The following is a 22,296-nucleotide window of genomic DNA, read 5'->3' as shown; positions in this document are numbered from 1 at the left end:
CGATGCCGCTCCTGCTCTTCCTCTGACATATGGCTCCTCCGAGTCCTGCTGCTGCTACATTTCTTGCCACCCAGTTGGTGGTATCCAGGCTCCTTCCTCATGATGGAAAAGTTACGGAGCATGCAGCAGACAACTATAAATCTGGATACCCACTAAAGGTTGTATTGCAAAGCTCCTTCCGAACAGTCCAGGCAGCGGAAGCGTTGCTTCAGCACGCCAAATGTCTGCTGGATGACGTTTCTGGTGGCAGCATGCCTCGTAGTGTAGGCCAGCTCTGCAGCTGTGCCTGGGTTCCTGACAGGAGTCATGAGCCAAGTCTGAAGGGGATATCCCTTGTCGCCAAATAGCCAGCCTGTAGCTTGACGGCCTAGTTGGAACAAAGGCGGCACAGAGAACTGGTGAAGGATAAATAAATCGGGGTCTGCTCCAGGAAACTGGACACAGACCTGCATGAGGCGCTGCTTGTGGTCACAAATTAGCTGGACGTTGAGGGAGTGGAATCCATTTCTATTGACAACGATGCCAGGCTGGTGATGGGGAGCATGCAATGTAATGTGAGCGCAGTCTATGGCACCTGCGACCCTGGGAATGTCTGCCATGCGGGTCAAGCCCAGTGCTCTCTCAACTTGCTTCACTCTGTCCATGGGGAAAGATATGTAGGTATTCCTCCTAATGTAGAGCGCCTCAGTGACTTCCCTGATACAGTGGTGGACTGCAAACAGGGAGATGTTGGTCAAATCACTTGCTGCAGCCTGAAAGGAGCCTGTAGCTTAAAAGTTAAGGGCCATGGTGACCTTGACAGCCACAGGCAGTGCTGTCCATGCCCTGGTATGAGGCTCAAGCCAGCAGGTGACATCGCTCAGTGACAGCTTCCTTTGTGATGTAGAGGCACCTGAGACATTGCTCCTCTGAGAAGTTTATCTTGGAAAAGTGCTCCCTGAAGACCCACTGTGGGTATGGCCACCTGCACAGTGCCCTCCTCCTCCCTCTTTTGCAAGCTGCTCCTGCTTTCTCCTGTCTTCCTTGTTGCTCCCCCTTCTACTCCAAAGAAAGTAAGACTTGCATTTATATAGCACCTTTCACGACCACTGGACGTCTCAAAGTGCTTTACAACCAATGAAGTGGAGTCACTTTTGTAATGTAGGAAAAGCGGCAGCCAATTTGCACACAGCAAGCTCCCACAAACAGCAATATGATAATTGACATAAGAAAACTACTAGGCACTTGGTCTAAACGTTAAACAAAGCTTTAATCAACTGTTTTACAACATGGAGATCTAGTTGCGTCCTTCACTAGTTCCTGTAAAAGAATGTTCTGAGCAAGCTGGGCCCATGCCCGAGTATTTATACTCTCCCTGGACAGCGCCACCAGCAGGCCACCCAGTATCATTTCATAAGTCATTTCCACATGAATGACAAGATTCATGTCAATAATGACCAGATAATCTGTTTTTGTTATGTTGATTGAGGGATAATTATTGGCTACGACACTAGGGATAACTCCCCTGCTCTTCTTCGAAATAGTGCCATGGGATCTTTTACGTCCACCTGAGAGAGCAGATGGGGCCTCGGTTTAACATCTCATCTGAAAGACGGCACCTCCGACAGTGCAGCACTCCCTCAGCACTGCACTGGAGTGTCAGCCTAGATTTTTGTGCTAAAGTCCCTGACTCAGATGTGAGAGTGCTATCCACTGAGCCACGGCTGACACTCCAGCCCCGAAGGCAGTCCTATCAGACCACCCATGACTGCACTTTCACTGTTTAGAAGGCAGCCAAAAACAATGCAGCACCAGCAAAATCTTCCTCTCAGCATTCAGAATTAAGTTTTCACAGTCAGAAAACAGGTCAAGAAAACCCCTGAAGTTAACCAGCGACCTCAAATGACAAACTAGCAACTAACCTGTTTATGGATGCACCCTATAAGTAGTGCTGCTGAAGGGTCCTTCCTTAGCGCCACAGATTGCTGTGCAAGTTTATCACGTGGCGAATCTGGCACTGAGCCTACCCAATATCACAATATTTGATTCATTGTTTTAAATATCCAATATGGCAGACGACGCACTTCCTGCTTGTAAGAAACGGGTGCGGCGCTGTCAAATTTCTCAACCACTGTTTCTCACTTTTATATTAGTCTTCAGCAGTACCACCTGGTTACCACACAATAGTGTATCTAGTGAACGAGAAGATTCCAGGGGAACACCACACCATTGTAGAATACAACTGCAAGTGAAATAATCACAACGGCAGCCAATTGTGTATGCAGCCATTCCATTAAGACATCATAGTGTCACGTTACACACACAGAGGGTGGTTTTGGTAGTGATAGCGTAAAATGGGTGAGATCAATTCAGCCGCCTGTTAACCGTCTTTCCTGATTTTCATTTCCATTCGCTCCAATGGAGCTGAAAATCGGGAGAGATGTATAACGGGCAGCTGAATGGGTACCACCCATTTTACAGCATCACCCAAAGTCAAAATTCGCCCCAGAGAGCCTCCTTCACAACTACAGAATAGTAACAGGCCTTACTGCGCTCTGACAAAAGACGCACAACTGCCAAATTCAGAATCACAGATGACAAACATCATTATAGTCTTTCAGTCAATGGGTGCTGAGATCTTCTGCAACTGTGCAATCCACTTGATGTTTCCATTGTGTCCTCTATTGGTAAAATATTCATTTACCAGGTAATAGATTGTGTGCATTTCTATATTGAAGTAAACTTGTTTGAAGGATGACTGCCAATCATTTTTTTTTCAGCTGGTACTGATTCCCGCCCCTCCCCCCCCCCCCCAACACACACATTCATGCCTTTCTACCAAATTGAAGTCTGCTTCAACTTTTGAGAAATGATATTCAGATAAGATGTTTTCTATGTAGTAGATATTGCTCAATGGGAGGCACACCTCAAACAATGTAACTGTCTGTAGCAGTGCACACTCATATACAGAGAAGAATATTTAAAAATAAGTTGTACTTGGTGCACAGGTATGGCTACCTGCAGGCTGAAGTTTCCAGTTCACAGTAATGCCCCTGCACCATCCACACAGCAGCAGCTCGGTGACTGGACTGCTGGCAGTAGAAGGTGCTCTCAGTACCTGCCTTTTATCACAGCACAAATCAGCTGCATTCCCTCCACCCTTTTCTGTTAGGACCCTTAAATTAATACTCCTTAATATATATTTTGATTTCCTAATAAGAAAATAAGTCAAATTGTTTGAGCTATGGTGCTGCTTGAGAAAATCATATTTCATCGTTTCACCTTAACATGGAGATTTGAAACTCTTTCACAATGTCTAACTGATGCACATATTGAAAGCAATTGAAAAGCACAGACTTTTGGATACCCAGATAGATTTAAGGATGTATCTTTCCCTGGAGCATGATATCAATAATTTTTATTTTCTTCCAACATTATACTGAACGTCACACTATTAACCATGTATATGAGGAACAATATCTAATTTATCTCATGGTCTTATTAACAATTTTATTTTTAATAGGTCTAGGCGTGTCAAACTGTAGAAAACGCTTTGGATATTAAAATGTTGCTTGCTATTAACATACTACAGGTTATCACACACAAATAATCTCTTTTTAAAAGATAGATTCACAGGAAAATAACCAAGCAGCTTACCTCAGAAATGCTATTCTCTGTCTTGCTCTGCAGTTTATGTTCAATAGCGTGATGTGCTCAGTGGCTTTTCACTTCGATCTCCCCAACTGAAAATGAAAACAATTAAATTTTGTGTAAGGTATTTATTGTCTGGGAGTTGGGCCCTGGGGCTGCACTGATCGAGCTGATCTTCCCCTTTTCCCTAAATGGTATAGTCATGTGCTTTGTGCCTGGAAGCTATTTCTCTTTCAGCCGCAAAACCTTTATAAGTACAGCATTCACTCTTTTGATGTAGTTATTAGCACACGGCATGGACGCACTTTTCTCATTTTGTTTGGAAAGCTTATGTCAAACTTGCATGGGAATGAGAACTTCTGGCTGCTTTCCTTCATTTTAACGAGACTATTGTGCTAAAGAATAAGGAGAGCAGATCTGCTTTCATTGGTAGAGAATGCATCTTCCTCAGGACAAAATTTAAGACTTTTGTGGGGCATATTCCTTCACCATTCCCCCCCCCCCCCCCCTGTTTGCCCCTTTGTTTTTGGAGATGTTGAAGTACTGTAATGAGGAAGATTTCACACCAGGTAGAAAATCATGCCTTGCTTACCAACCTGAGGAAAATAAGATTAGGAAGCAGCATTCAGCCAGAGACGTGTACGTGCACTGTCCATAGCAGAAAGTAGTTGTTTGGTAGAAAGGGATTAAAGTTTTTAACGTGTAGCCAGCAGGCTAAAGCAATATTTATTATCTGTCTTTTAGAACTTTACCAGCCCAAGCCAAAGCTTAGAGAGTATATGTGATTTCTGGAGCCTAGCTTTATTCAGATTATCGGAAAACATGGTATCAGGTGAATGTTTGATTGAATATTTAGTTGTGGAACCTTTTCTTTTAATCCATTGATGATACTATTCTTTTAACACATTTTGAAAGAAATACATAACACAACAATAAATCGCAGCAAAGTTTCATACAGGCTGAAGTGGAAATCAGCAGGCTCTTTGTTATTAGACAAGATGCACTTAACAAGAGGAGAGTCATCAGAAAGACTACGTGACTATTGGTGTGTTATTTTATAAAATCTGTATGTCGCGTAATGGCTATGCTCAAACTGATTTTAAAATATATGAAAACTTTAACTTAAGGTGTTTTTATTCACATGGTTATAAGGTCATCATTAACAATATCTTTGTGTTTTAATTAATCATAAAAAGACAGCTCAGCAAAAGGTTGAATTCACTTTCATATTATTTATATTATATTATTATCTGTGCACTGACTCCAAGAAATATAGCGTCCATTTAAAAATCAGACAATGTTACTAATGCTTATACATTATATGCTGAAAGGGTTTGATTACAGTTATAAATTTCTTATCAATGTTTTGTCCATTGAACAGTAAATTGCGAGACTTACCGAAATGTCTAGGTTTCCAGCAACACTTCAGCTTGTCAGGTTTAGGTAAGCCTGAATGCAAGGGAAGATGGCTGAGCCTCCAACTTTAAGTTCAGCACAGTGAGATGTGAGTGCAGTTGTGCTTCAAGTCCACAGGCGGTGTATCTAGCCTGGCCTTGCAAGCGTTGAGTGCTGCCACTCAAGGCCTCCAGGCAGCTCAGGGTGCTCAGCCTTTCCTCCAGTCCACTGCAAGGCTTCTTGAGGGCTCATCACAAAATGTCAGGGTCCTTGTGGTCTTCATGAAGGCTTTCAGATACAATCAGACCTCTTGTCATGTACATGACTGTAAATCAGCCTTGACAGCCTCCTCCACTGTTCCAACCATCTGTACCAAATTTGTCAGCAGGCGAAATTGTGAGAGAAATACAAGGGAAAAGTGAGATGGAAAATTCGTTATTTATTTAAGTTTATTGTGCTTTTGTTGCAGCCGATGACCTGAACATGCAGGTTCACAATCTACATTTTCACCAATAAAGTTTTTTAAATATTCAAATTGAATTCACATCTGTCTGCCTTGAACAGAATTAAAAGAACCCTTGAGCATTAAACGCAGGGAAATCAAATGTTCCTTGTCAGTAGCACCAGCTGTCATTTAACAAGGTACATGGGTTTTACTCTTTCAAAATCCTAACCAAAAAAAAAAAGTAATGAAAGCAAAAGATTACAACATAAGGAACTAACAATTCTGCATCTAATTCTGTTTTTTTTCCAAATAATACATTGCACTTTACAAAATTGTATGGGCTGGTTTAAGAGGTTTAGCCAGCTCTAGGTACAGTGCAGTGCATCTACTTACAACGAACACATCCTTCATTAGACTAGTATTGAAATACTGCTTCCCTTTGTCTGCCTCATTCACAGCTGAACAAAAGCAGATGATTTTATATATACAGCAGAGGAGCCACAAACATTATTTTTAGTGATGGATCAATTTCTGTCTTTGATTTACTAGATCTTGATAGCAGACGAGAGGAAGCAGTGAAGGAACTCTTTGGTAAGATGCTGTGACTGAAACTTTGCTTTCCTGCTCTTTGTTGAAATAGTGCCATGGGATCGTTTACGTCCACCTGGGAGAGCAGACAGGGCCTCGGTTTAACATCTCATCCGAAAGACAGCACCTCCGACAATGCAGCACTCCTTCAGCGCTGCACTGGAGTGTCAGCCTAGCTTCATGTGCACAAAGTCCCTGGAGTGGGACTTGAACCCACAACCTTCTGACTCAGGGGCAAGTGTGCTACCAACTGAGCCACAGCTGACACCAGGTTTGAAAGATTTAGGGGGTGAAATTCATATTGGGCGGTAGCACAAAATGGGCGACAGTGAATTGGCCGCCCGCTTGAAAATCGTCGTTTTGCGCTACTGTCCAAGATTTCACCCCCCCTGTGTCACATTTCTCACAAATCAAATCAACTTTTATTGTCATTGTTAGTGCACAAGTGCAGTACAACGAAATGTAGGATTGCGGCTCCCGAGAGTGTACATTTAGATTAAGACATTTAAACATTCAACATACATTTGGCTTGTAATACATTAGCATAAACATAACCATAATAAAGTGCATTGGCAAATGTGCAGGCTTTAGAGTTTATTTGTGGAGTTCAGTAGGATGACAGCCCTGGGAAAGAAGCTGTTCCTAAATCTGGTCGTACGGGTGCGAATGCATCTGTAGCGTCTCCCAGATGGCAGGAGGGCGAACAGACTGTGGCTGGGGTGGGTAGGGTCTTTGATGATGGACCGTGACCTCCGTAGACAGCGTTTCTGGTATATGTGCTCTATGGTCGGTAGCCGGGTGCCGGTAATGCATTGGGCAGTTTTGACTACCCGCTGCAGGGCTTTCCGGTCATAGTAGCTACAGCTGCCATACCATACTGTGATACAGTTTGTCAGGATGCTCTCTATTGTGCAGTGGTAAAAGTTAGAGAGGATCAGGGGTGACAGGTTACATCCCTTCAGCCTCCTTAGGAAATATAGGCGCTGCTGGGCCTTCTTCACCAGAGAGGAGGTATTGAGGGACCAGGAGAGGTCTTCCGTGATGTGGACACCGAGGAACTTAAAGCTGTCCACCCTTTCCACCACAGCCCCATTGATGTGGATGGGGGTGTGACTTCCGCCTTTAGACTTCCTGAAGCCCACAATGATTTCTTTGGTTTTCTTGATGTTAAGGGCCAGGTTGTTATCGGCGCACCACTTCACGAGATGCTGGACCTCCTCCCTGTAGGCTGACTCATCGTTGTTGGTGATCTGGCCTACTACCGTGGTATCATCCGCAAACTTGATGATGGTGTTGGAACCATGAACAGCCACACAGTCGTGGGTGAAGAGGGAGTAGAGGAGGGGGCTCAGCACACATCCTTGTGGGGCCCCCGTGTTCAGGGTCAAGGGGGGGGGAGGTGTGGTTACCTAATTTGACCGACTGGGGTCTGTTTGTTAGGAAGTCCAGGAAGCACAATAACCTAGAAATTACTGTTGATGGGATCAACAGACAAACAGTTAACACGTTATTACATTACTCGCTCTGGTATTTTAATACAGCCATTTAACTCATTTGTTTTAAATGGTTTAACATCTCTGCTAAAATAGTGAACAGAGGAAATGTGTTAAGTGTTCATTTCTGTTATCAGAAACCAGTAGTTATCAGACTACAGTAATGAACTGGATCTTGCTGGAGTGGGGAATCTCACGATGTTGTGCCCTTAGACTTTTTTCTGCAGCCTTCAGCTCAAAATCTTTTGCACCATGTCTTGCTGGACGTGTGAGCTGATAATGGTGTGGTGAGGGCAACGGGCCATCTGGGACCTTAGTGAACGATGGGACCTACCGTGTAGCTCCTTAACCAATGAGATTTAAGGATTGAGAAAGAAACAGTGGAACGATTGAGAAGGAGGGCCAATAAGAGTCAAATCAGGTACAAAAAGAAAAAAAACAAGGAAAGAAAGATTGGATTAAGAGAGAGAGAGAGAGAAAAGAGACAGAAGGAAAAGTGAGAAAAAAATAAAAATTTGACATTTTTATAATCTCAAAGGATAATTTAGCAACGGAAGGAATTAAATTGCACAGTTTAAATTGTTCAATTTCTGGGACAGAGTGGTTGATTGGCATTGCATTAACAATGATCATGTTGTTAAATAGGTACTTACACTGTTATTTACCAAACTCAACTTTCTGTGGCAGGTTTATTGGCCAATTAATATGTAAATCCAGCAAGTTCTGAAAACTAACGGGGAGGCCGAGGGTGAGAGGCTGTGCGAGGCAAACGGCGGACTGGTGTAAATCGAGCAGCAAGTTCTGGAGATTTCCAAGTCATGTCGTATCTCCTCATCCCCTGAACTTGCTGGCCGATTTGTTACATTAATAACGGCGAGCATGCCGTTAATTTTCAAGGAAGGTTCGGCCCAATATCTTTCATCTTCCTTGAAAATATTTCTTTAAATTAAATTTATACTGTCTGCCTCACCGGCAAAATATGTATATTTTGAAGCTCCAAATCTAATTAATTTAATATTTATATTTCAGTTAAGCCCATTGGGGTGAATTTTAACTTGCAGGAACCCGTGGGTTTGGAGAGTTAAAAGTGCAAAAATCGACTTCCTCATTTAACTGCAGTGAGTTAGGCTGCATGTGAGCAACCCCCTTGGGAGAGGCGGGTTGTCAATTTCAATATGTTAATCGCTCATTAAGAGTGATATTAACATGGGTTTTGGATTTTAACTGTGGGTGCATGCTTTTCCCGGGCTTCCTGGAACTTGACAGTGAAAGCAAGGTGAGAACACATGTGGCAATTGAGGGGGCTGAAGACATGACAGGGAAATATGCCGATAAGTACTGAAACCTCACAGCTGCTTTCTTGCCTGATTGTGTGAAAGGCTTTGTTCTTAGTACTTGAGCTGAGAGGTTACCTTCACACTTTTGAGGTGATTTTCACAACTTCGGAGGTGACTTTCACAACTTTGGAAGTTTGTACGTCTGATCTCCACTTTGGAGCTGCGATCTATCAGATCAGAATGGGTGCCGCTTATGCTGTTTTACTTGGACCTCAGATGAGGACCAAGATGACCAGCAGCATCAACAGCAGGAGCAGCACCAGTGGGAGCAGCAACAGCCTGCTCCTCACAGACCTGCTGCTCCAGAGGAGGGAGGGGGTGAGCAGAGGGGGGCAGCTCACAGGAAGCCATACCCGCAACACAGGGTCTACAGGCAGAAGATAAGCTTCCTCGACATGTCAGAACACCAGTGCCTGAGGAGGCTCAGGGTGTCGCGTCAGGTGGTGGCAGACATTTTCAGTGAGAAGTAGAATTGCTTTGAGCCGAGTCCCCACTTCCATGTCCCCGTTCACCATCACCCATCTCATGACTTAGCCGCACTTCCCTACCAGCAATGAGCTGGAGAACACTTTGCTACAGATCACTGGGGCAATGAAAGACCAAGGCTAGGGTTTCTTCAATCTTATTTAAGGTGGCATTCATAGTGTGCAAGCCATTGGTGAAGCCCTGTGTACACTCGTGTAATTGCTGCAGTTGATGCTGCATGCAGGTGACCATTCTTTCCATGGACGAAGACAGCATCGCAAAGGCCTGTGAGATCATGCCACTCATGCTTGAGACAGACTCCTTCAACCTCTCTGCAAGCGTTACTGCTGCTCTTTGTCGACGGCCCCTGAGGTTCAGCATCTGCGTCCAGCTGAGCAGAGCTTGGAGCGTACTGCGGTCTCCGACGCGGGTTCTCCACTGCTGTCCCTGTGTCCACCATCTGCTCTTGCTCACTTGTGATGCGTGAGTCACCAGGTGAAAACCCAACTATCTTCCTTACCGGTCCCACCAAAGTGTGAGTATCTGAGCAGGTGCACGGTCTGCATAAGCCCTGTGACGGTGGATCCTCAGAGTGAGTGACCTCCACTGAGGAGCCGTCGTCCTCCTGCATCACCTCCTGCTGGACGCTTGAAGGCCCTGTGGGAGATTAAAGACATGAATTAGGACTGTCAAGGTAAGAATGTTTTAAGTGGTCATTATGCACACGATCATATTTCACTTGCTGCTGACATCAAGTCAACATCAGAAAATTTTGTATGCCATGTGGCTGTCTGATATTTAATTCTGTCACCAGGTAGCTGGGAAACCTCATCTCCCCATCTCCGATGGCCAAGCACGCCAAGACTCCAGTGATGTGCAGTGCCTCCTCCTCTACAGCTGTCAGTTGCGAGATGGCTGGAGGGCCACCTCCGGTTCTCTGCCTCGCCCTCGTGTTGTGTGTTCTCTTCTCCTGTATAGAGGGAAAGAAGAGACCTATGAGTGAGAGTAATGGCTTGTGTTGAATGGATGGATGGAGAGCATTTGTTGAGGGTGACTATGAGGGACAGCCATGTTATTGCATAAGGATGAGGGTGAGTGTCAGTGGTGGATGGACAGGTGGGGATGCGAGGAAGTGAGGGATGGGTGCACCTGCAAGGTATGTTGGTGTGAGGAGTGATGTGTTGGAATAGGCTTGAGAAGGCAGAGTGAGGGGGTTTGCTGTGACACACACAGCGGGATGTTGTTGAATGTGCCACTGTACTCACCTTTCCTGCCCTGGTTAGGTCCTTAACCTGCTTTCAGCATTGAATCCAGGAGCGTGGCACCACACTCCTGCTGCTGACCTCCTGGGCAATCTCAAGCCAAGCCTTCTTGGTCTCCCTGGCAGGCTTCTTCCTCCGTCAGTAGGGAACAGTATCTCCCTGCGGGTCCTTACAGCCACCAGCAGCACATCCAGGGAGACGTCACTGAAACGAGGCGCAGCCTTTGAACGTGTGCACTCCATTCTGTCAGTTCGTTGTTTGGACTGTCCCATTAAATACTGGAGTTGAAATCGACACATGTGGGTCGTCATCACGCCCGATCAACCTAATTGGGCGGGAAACCTGGAAATGATATGGTAATGCACTGGCTGGGTTAAAAGCTCACTGTTAGACATGCTGCACTTATCTCCGGGTTTCCCGCGTGCTACTGGACCCCCCCCCCCACCCCCACTCCGCTCCCAGTACGTCAGCAAGTTAAAATCCAACCCATTGCTTTTACATTGCAGTAAGTAATCCCTCTCCCCGTCCCCTAATTTGGGGGAAGGTTTTGGGGTCTGAGAAGCTCGCAGGCACAGAACTCTCAAAACACCGATACGTGAAAACGCATTGCAATATAACTGTAGATCTGAAGATAGCTGTTGCTGGTGATTGTAGGGTGTGGAACCTTGTTGGTACAGTATGAATTTTACTGAATAATAGTTGCCAAAATTCATTGATGTGTAGAGAAATATGTGGAGGAACTCCCACATAATCCTTTTCAGGGACTGATCGGCAAATAATCTTAACTACAGTCCGATTCCATTTTGATCATTTTAAATGCTACTATTAATTGTTCATCTATCCTCTACAAGCAGCCAGTTTAAGTATTGCGCTCAGCCATTCAGGTATTGTAAATAGAAACAGAGCAGGAGTTTCCCCCCCCCCCCCGTGGTGCAGTGGTGCAAAGCAATTTTCCACTCTTAAAAAAAATAGTCACAAGCTGGATTCTGCCCTGCGTTGAATTTATCCCTCCGAACTGTACCCTGGAGCCAAGGCTTTGCTCTGACTCCTTTCCTTTCTGAATCCTGTAATAAGGGGGTGTGTCTGTGTTCTCCTGCTATTATTTTTCCCTTTAGTTAGCTGCTATAATTGTCTGGGTGCAAATTGACGTAAGAAAACTAATAGGCACTTGGTCTAAGCGTTAAACAAAGCTTTAATCAACTGTTTTACAACATGGAGGTCTAGTTGTGTCCTTCACTAGTTCCTGTTAAGAATGTCCTGCGCAAGCTGGGCCCGTGCCCAAGTACTTATACTCTCCCTGGACAGCACCACCCGTAGGCCGCTCAGTATTATTTCATACGTCTTTCTTTCATGAATGACTGATTCATGTCACAAATGATGCCACCTCTCTTCTGATCTTCAAATGGGGGAGGGGAGGGGAGGGGAGGGGAGGGGGGCGGTGAGACACAATTAATTTCTCCCTACTTTCTAACCTAAAGCACTTTTTCGGGAGAAGGATAAATAACAAATGATTTATAGGCAAAACTACTATGTAGCCTTAAAGGAGTACTCTGATCGTGGAATAATATTTGGTAAAGATTTTTTTATTGTTTGTTTACAAATACAAAACTAATCTGATCACTTTGTGTAGTAAAGTTATAAACATATTCCTTTTGATCAGAACAATTCTCCCCCCATGATGGTGTAAATTGTGCATCGTTACATTTGCATGTTGACTTCGGCAGGACACTTGTCTCTCCATCATCATCGTGGCAGGCTAGAATACTTCAACAGCCTGGTCCAATATAACTTAGATAATCACATGGACTTACTGCAGTTCTTTTTTCTAAAGTCTCCTTCGAACAGATTGGCTAAAGCTGTGTCGACTCAGCAAAACAAAGTATTTTCCGATCGGAGGCTTCCCGCGTGCGGAGGTTCCTGGGCCTCTCCAACTCGAAATCCGCAGGGCCCACGTATCCCAGAGGCGCATGCAGTTCACAAGTGTCCCTGGGATCACGTGGGCCATGGGGAGCCAATAGGAGAAGGGAACCTCCCTTCATACACAGATAGACCTATCAAATATATGAATGGCGATCACCCCAAAAACACTGTAAAACATTAAATACAATTTTTAAAAAAATCACATTTTTAAAATGAGTTGAAATTACAATAAATTAAATATTTTAAACAAAAATTTAATTTTTTGAAAAAAATAGTTAAAGTTTTTTACTGAGCTAAAAATAAACTTACCTTTTCTTAAAGTATTTTTAAATGATAAATGAGTGAAACATTTTTTTAAATTTTTTTCAACTTTTATGCTGGCCTTACGCTTTAACCAGGCGTAAGGTTTCTAAGGGTTTTCAGCGGGTGGAGGTTCTGCAGAAAGCGGAACTCTCCACCTGCAGAAGTCCTTCTCCAAGGCAGGCGTCCGATCTGTCAAGAGGATTCCTGACAGGTCGGAAATGCCGGTTTTCAGCGCATGTGCTGTGCATGTCTGAAACCGGCATTTTTGATGTCCCTACGGGTGGGTACACAGCTCATACACACCCGTAGGGATCGGAATATATGGCCCAATGGATTTCAAGACAAATGCAGAGGGTACCCTGCAGGTGGTTTACTTGAACACAAGATACTTACAGTGGAGAGATGGCAATCAGCCCATCCTAATTCACCAGTCCAGAACAACCCCACACTCCAATGCTGCATCTAATTGTTTCTTAAATGATTCCAGGGTTTTTTGAACTTCACCACTCTATTCCACTCCAGAAGTCTGTTCCATGTATTTATCACTCTTTATGTGATGAAGAACTCCCTGACATCAGTCCTAAACTTTTAGCTATATATTTCCTCTTTTTATAAAGCATTCTGCAGCAACTTATCCTAGTTGTCCCTCACACGGAGCCATTTCGAACCATTTGTGTTGTTTTTCAAACTTCTACTTTTAATTCTTTATCCGCCTGTGATAAATCCATGTAGTGAGACAAGGACTCGAAGAGGCAACATCGTAGAATTAGCACGAGTACTTTATTAACAAACAGTGTAACAAACATCATGCCTGCATCCTGGCATTTCACCTTTGCTGACCTTGACAAGAAGCAAACCTCTGACCTTAACAGGAAGCAAACCTCTGACCTTAGCAGCAGCATTGGCTACAGCACCACCTGGTGGATAACCTTAATCATAACATCCCAGATTACTATATCCTTCCCCCCTTAAGATTTCAGTATGAATTTCTTAACAAACAACCATTCCTGAGGGTCACATAAGGAGTCTCCATTCATCATGTTCCATACTTGACGAATCTAACAGTTCAGTATCAATCTCTCTGGTGGCTTGCAAGACCTTTGTGAACGTCTAACAGTAAAGTCCCTGCTTGTTTGTGGTGAAGCCACCAGCTGCTCTTGAGCAGTGCTCAGAGTATCTGACTCTGCAACGATGGTTTCCTCTTGACGAATAGGTTCCTGTGGAATTGGCTCTGTCCCTGGTGGTGGCACCACAGATGCACTTGGATAACTGGGAGCAACCCTGTCTTCAGTCATTGCATCTGGAACCTTCATTTCAATTTCCCCTTGTCTAGGAAGTATCTGATCTACATGTCTGCGTACTACCCTACCATCTCCCAACATGACCTTGTATGATACTGGACCTGTCATTGAGTCTATGAAGCCAGGAACCCACTTTGGTCCATAACTGAAATTCCTGGTAAGGACCGCATCTCCTTCTCCAAAACTTCGGCTCTTTGTTCTTTTGTCATGGTTCTCTTTTTGTTTGTTTTGTCTGTTTTCCATTTTCCTTTTTAGGTCTGGGTGGACAAGGTCAAGAGTGGAGCGTAGTCTACTACCTAATAACATCTCAGCAGGAGAGAGTCCTGTGGTGGATTGAGGTGTTATTCCGTAGCTGAACAGAACCCGTGACACTTTGGCTGCTAAACTCCCTTCTGCACTTTTTGTCATCATCTCCTTAAATGTTTGTACGGCTCTCTCCGCAAGTCCACTCGAGGACGGATGATATGGAGCCGAGGTCACCTGCACTATGCCATTTTTTGTCAAGAACTCTTTTGTCTCTGTACTCATAAAACAAGTGGCATTGTCACTCTCCACGATCTCCGGTAGCACTTGATTACTGAAGCTCCGATGCAGGCAGTCTATAGTAGTAGTGGCGGAAGCAGAATTTACTGGATAAACATCCATCCATTTGGAATGTGCATCAATGATTATGAGGAACATCTTCCCCATGAATGGACCCGCATAATCTAAGTGCAATCTTCTCCATGGTTTATCCGGCCACTCCCAGGGGTGGAGAGGAGCCGCTGCTGGTGCCTTCCGGTGTTCCTGACAAGTGCTGCATGTCTCCTCATCTAGCTTTGGCCACCACAAGTAACTCCTAGCCAAGGCTTTCATACGCGAGACCCCAGGATGACACTGATGTAGTTGCTCTAGGATAGACTGTCATGCTGGCTGTGGAATAATCACTCGTGCTCCCCACAACACGCAACCATCCTGCACACTCAGCTCTGTTTTCCTGACACTGTAGGGTGTGAAGTCAGCCCCTTCCGGATGCTGTGGCCATCCCCTCACCACATATTCTCGAACTCTAGACAGTACTGGATCTTTACCTGTCCATGTTCTTACTTGCTCTGCAGTCACAAGTGCCGTGTCAGTGTCCTCCAACATCAAAACTCTGTCCTCTGGAGCTGCACGGATAGGTGTGCCTGGCAGTGGGAGACGGCTCGAGGCATCTGCGTTCCCATGGTACTTGCCTGCCTTGTAGACTATGACATACTCATATGCCCTCAACATCACTGCCCACCTTTGGATCCGGGGTGACACCATCTGTGGAACTGCTTTCATTTCATTGAAAAGAGAGATAAGAGGTTTATGATCGGTGCATATGGTGAACTTCCTGCCATATATGTACTTGTGGAACCTCTGTAACCCAAACATTACTGCTAACCCCTCTTTGTCTAACTGGGAATAGTTTTTTTCTGCTGGTGTTAGAGTTCGGGACATAAACCCTATTGGTCTTTCAGTTCCATCTTCCATGCAGTGTGAAAGAACTGCCCCCACCCCGTAAGGTGAAGCGTCACAAGAGAGAATGATGTCTTTCTCTGCATTGTAGTGAACCAGCACATCCGACGACAGCATCAGTTTCTTGGACTGTTCAAATGAAACCCCCTGCTCCTCTCCCCACTGCCACTGTGTCTCCTTGCACAGTAGTTTGTGAAGAGGTGCTAACACAGTTGACAAGTTTGGTAAAAACCTGTTATAATAGTTCAGCAGTCCCAGGTAAGCTTTTAACTCAGTCACATTTGTAGGAGCAGGGGCGTCCTGCAGTGCTTGTACCTTCTCCTTGAGTGGATGGAGCCCAGTGGCATCCACTCTGTGTCCCAGGAACACTGCCTCATTCCCCAGGAAAGTGCACTTACTCCTCTTGAGCCGGAACCCTGCCCTCTCCAATCTCTGTAGTACCTCTCTCAGAGTGCTCAGATGCTCCTGGTCGGTTCTTCCCGTCACCAGAATGTCATCCAGATAGATGGAAACATGTGGAATCCCTTGCAGTACACCTTTGATTGTCCTCTGGAAGACAGCTGGACTAGATGAGACACCAACGGTAAGTGGTTATATGTAAACAAGCCCTTGTGTGTATTTATGGTGACATACTTCTTTGATTCATCATCCAGTGTAATCTGCAAGTAGGCATGACTCATATCCAACTTTGTGAATTTCTTTCCTCCAGCCAGGTTTGCAAAGAGATCCTCTGTTTTGGGAATCGGATACTGCTCTAGTTTGGACACCCGATTGACTGTCAATTTATAGTCTCCACAGAGTCTTACCGAATTGTCCAGTTTTAAAACAGGTACTATGGGAGCTGCCCATTCCGAACATTTCACTGGCTCCAGTATGTTCTCTCTCAATAGACGGTCAAGCTCAGCCTCTACCTTTGGCTTCATGGCATAGGGCACAGGTCGTTGTTTAAAAAACCTTGGCGGTGCCTCCTTGTCTACATAAATCTTAGCCGAGGGGCCATTAAATGTGCCAAGTTCCTCCTTGAACACATTCTCATGTTCACTCAACACTTCTTGCAAAGTCAACTGTTTGCCCGCATCTATTTGATGTACTGCTCCCCAGTCTAATTTAAGTTCTTTTATCCAGCCCCGACCTAACAGGTTTGGTCCGGTACCCGATACTATAACTACAGGTAGCTGTTCCACTGTGTTCCTGTGTTGCACAGTTACATTAGCTGTACCTAATGTCGCTACTTGTTCACCTGTACATGTTTTAAGATGCAGGGAGCAAGGCTTTAACTCTGGAACTTTTGCACGGTTCCACAATTTTGAGTACTCTGCCTTGTTCATTATGGTCACGCCGCACCCTGTATCCACTTCAAAGTTCACCTTAGAGTCATTTACTGTCAGTTGCAATGTGATAGGAGCCACTTTTGGAATGTTCTCTAACATGCTATACATTATGAACATGTCCTCTTCTTCCTCAGCTTCCCGCTGATGTGGTGTGCTCCATGTATTTTCACTTCTCTCCCTTGGTTTTGCTGTCCTCCCCATTTTGGTTTGGATTCCTCCACAGGTGATTTCGCCCTGCAAGCTCATTTTATGTGTCCTGGTTTCCCACACTTGTAGCACTTTTCCTCCAGAAACTGGCATTCACTCACCAGGTGATCACCCTTGCATCTATAACATGCCTTCACATGCTCACGTTGTGGTTTCTGACGCATGTTCAACTTGTGCACAACAACCTGACCTGCAACTTGCGTAGCATTAGCTCTGTCTGAACCCTGTATTTCTTTTACATCTCGGTTCGCTGTCTCTATGGCTTGAGCAAGTTCCAATGCTTTTTCATAAGTAAGCCCAGTCTCGGATAATAATCTACACTGCATTCAGTCATCCATAATTCCGCAAACTAGCCTATCTCGCAGCATTTCCTTCAGGTTGTTCCCATAATTGCAATCTTGTGCTAATTTACGCAACACCACTACATAGTCCATTACGCTCTCTTCCTCTTTCCTGTTCCTTGAATTAAACTTGAACCGCTGTACAATCTCACTAGGCTTAGGGTTGAAATGTTCTTTTAGCAAAGCCACTAATTCAACAAATGATTTGTCTCCAGGCTTTTCAGGACTGAGCAGATTCTTCATCAAACTGTAGGTTTGGCTTCCCACTGAACTAAGCAGAATGGCTTTCCTTTTTCCGGCATCATTTATTTCATTTGCTTCGAAAAAATAACCCAACACTTCACAGTATTCCTCCCAGGTTTGTGCTTGACTATCAAAAGCGGAAACTGTTCCTACCGTGGCAGCCATGCTCTCTTCTAGCTGGTAGCTAACCGTAGCTCGTAATTTTGTTGTTTAAACGTCCTGGCAGACTTTTCTTCTTTATTCAGGGTCCTTTAGTTACCTCGTCGCCAAATGTGATAAATCCATGTAGTGAGACAAGGACTCAAAGAGGACATATCGTAGAATTAGCACGAGTACTTTATTAACAAACAGAGTAACAAACATCATGCCTGCATCCTGACATTTCACCTTTGCTGACCTTGACAGGAAGCAAACCTCTGACCTTAACAGGAAGTAAACCTCTGACCTTAGCAGCAGCATTGGCTACAGCACCACCTGGTGGATAACCTTAATCATAACATCCCAGATTATTATACCGCCAAAACGCCTTTATTTACTCCTTTGATGTACAGCCTCTCAGACAACCTCAACAATACTTCATACCAACGTACAATTAATAATTGAAAGCAAATGCCCCAGTCATTCTATGCCATTCTCAGCTTATGCTTATCCCTAGAAACCTCGAGCCTATTCTCGGCCTTCCAGCCAGATATTTATCCCAGTTTTTTTGCTGGAAGTTGGCTCCATCTAACCACTACTCTGTAGAGGAAAGCATTCCTCTAACCTGTGTCCTTACTTGAGGCTTAACTTTGAATCAGTGTCCACTCGTTACGTGCTCAAATAACCTGTTAACGTCAACACCGTCTATGCCTCTCAGCATTCCAAAGAACTCCAACATGTTCTTTTCGCAAATGAAAGCAAGTTTAACCAGCTCTAAGGAACAAGCTCAACAATTTATTTTGAACTCTCTCCAATGCACTGATTTCATTTTGAAGGTAGGTTCCCTAAAACTTCACATCTGAATGTCAAAATCATGGAACTTACCTCAAAATAGCATGTACTTCCACCTATAAAAGATGCAGGGGATTGGATGGATATCCCATTATCAAAAGCTATATTTACATTCATAAGGAAAGAGCAACAACTTATATAGTGCTCCACATGTGAAAGTATGTCTCAGATCACTTCGCAAGTTAAAGAAGTGAATACCAAGAAAATGAGGACATTTAGGGGTGGAAAGTAATGGTTTCTCTGAGTGTTCTCCCGATCTCCCATCATAACTTCGCTGGGAGATCAGAGAAACCGAGCAAACAGCAGGAAACGCTCATTTGCATGTTTCTCTATTGGTTCACCAGTTTCCTGCCAAAGTTAATGTAGGAGACGGGGAGAATCCCCACAGAATTTCTAGGACATTGGTTTCAAGAAGTCAGCAAGATGATACCGAGGCAAAGTGGTTTTGGAAGAGAATTGTGCAGGGAACGAGTATAATTACTGAATGATCAGTATCTAATGAAGGAATAGAGGGAATAGGGAACAAGCAGGGGTCACAGGAGCAGAGGGGGCAGGATGTTTTCCTGAAGAAGATCTCTGAGGTAGGGTGCAACAAGGCCACGGAGGGATTTGAAGACACGGATGAGGGCCCGAAATTCTAATTTTTGTGGTGCAAATGTGGTGTTGCTGTGGCATAGGGGACCAGACTTTGGGACATTAGTCAGAGACACTGAGTTCTAAAATCTATGCTATGTTCCAGTAGAATTAGCTGCTGGCAGAAGATGCCCCCACACCCGAAGTGGTGCATGCTTACAACTGGCAGATGATTGGGGGCCACAACTGCTGTCCCAGAATTCTGTCATTTATGCCAGAGTTGCACGTGATCTAATTCAAGCTGTCAAAAAAGAGGCAAGTTACCTGCATGGCTTGTCAAACCAGAAAGTGGTTGTGTCAGAGGCTCTGACTGTCTAGTCTTTGTCTGAAACATCAGCTTTGACTGGCAAGGAAATATTTTTCTTTCCATCCTTCATGGAGTTTTTACCATGGGTTCACTATGGGTATTCCAATACCCTTATGCTGGAGGCAGAACAGGAGCAGGTGGAAGAGGAAATGAGAGAGGTGATGTGCCATCAATAACTCAAAGACAAGAAGTTAAAGGATTCAACTGAAGGCTTTTAATTGTTCAGAACATTGCACGTCATTCCACATCGGATTCGTCTGGCAGAATGACTCATACAGCTCTTGAGACCTTTATATGACAAAAGACAGGGGCGGAGCCAATACACACAATAGGGGAAAAGGGGGGGCGGTACACACAATACAATGCAGGTAAAATACAGGGGCCGATGAAGGCATATATTTCATCACATTCACCCCTTCTACAGATTTAGTCTGTCCAGGGGTGTGATAGTCCTTCCTCAACGTCGCAACAGTACCTCGGGTTCCGACCGGGAGTCTGTGGTGCCCTCCTGGGCATACCCATGTGCTGGGGGTGTTGCAGGTACTTCTGGGGGTGGTGAGGATACCTCTGGGGATGGTGGAGGTTCTTCTGGGGGTGGTGAGGATGGGTCGTCGTCGCTTCCTGCCGAGGCGAGGTCCTTTATGGACACGGTGTCCTCACGCCTGTCAGCGTGCTTGACGTACGCGTACTGTGGGTTTGCGTGGAGTAGGTGTACTGCCTCCACGAGGGGATCCATTTTGTGGCCCCTCACATGCTTCCGTAATAGGACTGTCCCTGGGGTGGAGAGCCATGAAGGTAAGGACACTCCCGAGGTTGATTTGCGGGGAAAAACAAACATCTTCTCGTGAGGAGTGGCGTTAGTAGCAGTACACAGTAGCGACCTTATCGAGTGGAGTACGTCTGGGAGGACCTCTTGCCAGCGGGAGGTAGGGAGGCCTTTAGACCTTAGTGCTAAGGTGACCGCCTTCCACACCGTCGCGTTCTCCCTTTCCACTTGCCCATTACCCCGGGGGTTATAACTAGTGGTCCGACTCGTGGCTATCCCCTTCGACAGCAGGTATTGGTGCAGTTCGTCGCTCATGAACGACGCCCCCCTGTCAGTGTGGATGTAGTTTGGCATGCCGAACGTGCAAAACAGGCTGCCGAGGCACTTGATGATCGTGGCACTGGTCATGTCTGGGCAGGGGTAGGCGAATGGGAAGCGGGAGTACTCGTCCACAATGTTGAGAAAGTACACATTGCGGTCGGTGGAGGGGAGTGGTTCCTTGAAATCTAAGCTCAGGCGCTCGAATGGCCATGTAGCTTTGATCAGGTGGGCTCGGTCGGGCCTGTAAAAACGGGGCTTGCATTCCGCACAGGTGCGGCAGTCCCTGGTCATAGACCGGACCTCCTCGATGGAATAGGGCAGGTTACGGGATTTTATAAAGTGAAATAGCCGGGTGACCCCCGGGTGGCAGAGGCCATTGTGGAGGCCCTGTAGCCTGTCCCCCTGGATGCTGGCACACATCCCTCGTGATAGGGCGTCGGGGGATTCGTTGAGGGCCCCCGGCCTATATATTATGTCGTACTCAAACGTGGAGAGTTCGATCCGCCACCTGAGAATTTTGTCGTTCTTGATCTTCCCCCTCTGTTTGTTGTTAAACATGAAGGCTACCGACCGCTGGTTGGTAAGCAGGGTGAAGCGTTTGCCGGCTAGGTAGTGCCTCCAGTGCCGCACTGCCTCCACTATGGCCTGGGCCTCCTTCTCTACCGAGGAGTGCCTGATCTCGGGCCCTTGGAGGGTTCTTGAGAAAAAGGCTACGGGCCGCCCATCCTGGTTGAGGGTGGCTGCTAAAGCGAAGTCGGACGCGTCGCTTTCGACCTGGAAAGGGATGTTTTCGTCCACTGCCCGCAGCGCGGCCTTCTCAATGTCGTGTTTAATGCTGTTGAAGGCGGCGTGGGCCTCGGCCGTGAGCGGGAAGGATGTTGATTTCAGGAGGGGACGGGCCTTGTCGGAATAATTGGGGACCCATTGGGCGTAATAGGAGAAAAACCCCAGGCACCTTTTCAGGGCCTTGGGAGTGTTTGGTAGGGGTAGCTCCCGTAGGGGGCGCAATCGGTCGGGGTCTGGACCGATTTCCCCGTTTTCCACCACGCAGCCCAGGATACAGAGGCGCGTGGTGCTAAAGACACACTTATCCTTGTTATAGCGATTAAAATTGATGTGCCATCAATAACTCAAAGACAAGAAGTTAAAGGATTCAACTGAAGGCTTTTAATCGCTAAGAACATTGCACGTCATTCCACATCGGATTCGCCTGGCAGAATGACTCATACAGCTCTTGAGACCTTTATATGACAAAAGACAGGGGCGGAGCCAATACACACAATAGGGGAAAAGGGGGGGCGGTACACACAATACAATGCAGGTAAAATACAGGGGCTGATGAAGGCATATATTTCATCACAAGAGGCACAAAGGGTAAGGCTACACCAAAGGAAAAGAAGACCACCTAAAAGGTACCCTTTCACCAGGCTCCACAGAATATATTGCTCCTTCGAGAATGTATCAGAAGAGATCTGCTTAAGGAAGTAACGGTTTATTAAGAAGGCATCGAAGGGACTGTGTGTCCCATTGCAAACT

This window comes from Somniosus microcephalus, chromosome 11, assembly GCF_052327205.1.
Source record: "Somniosus microcephalus isolate GS21.2 chromosome 11, FLI_Smic_1.0, whole genome shotgun sequence".
In the NCBI taxonomy this organism is placed as follows: domain Eukaryota; kingdom Metazoa; phylum Chordata; class Chondrichthyes; order Squaliformes; family Somniosidae; genus Somniosus; species Somniosus microcephalus.
The sequence above is the reverse complement of the archived record's forward strand: the minus strand, read 5'-3'. Positions refer to the sequence as shown.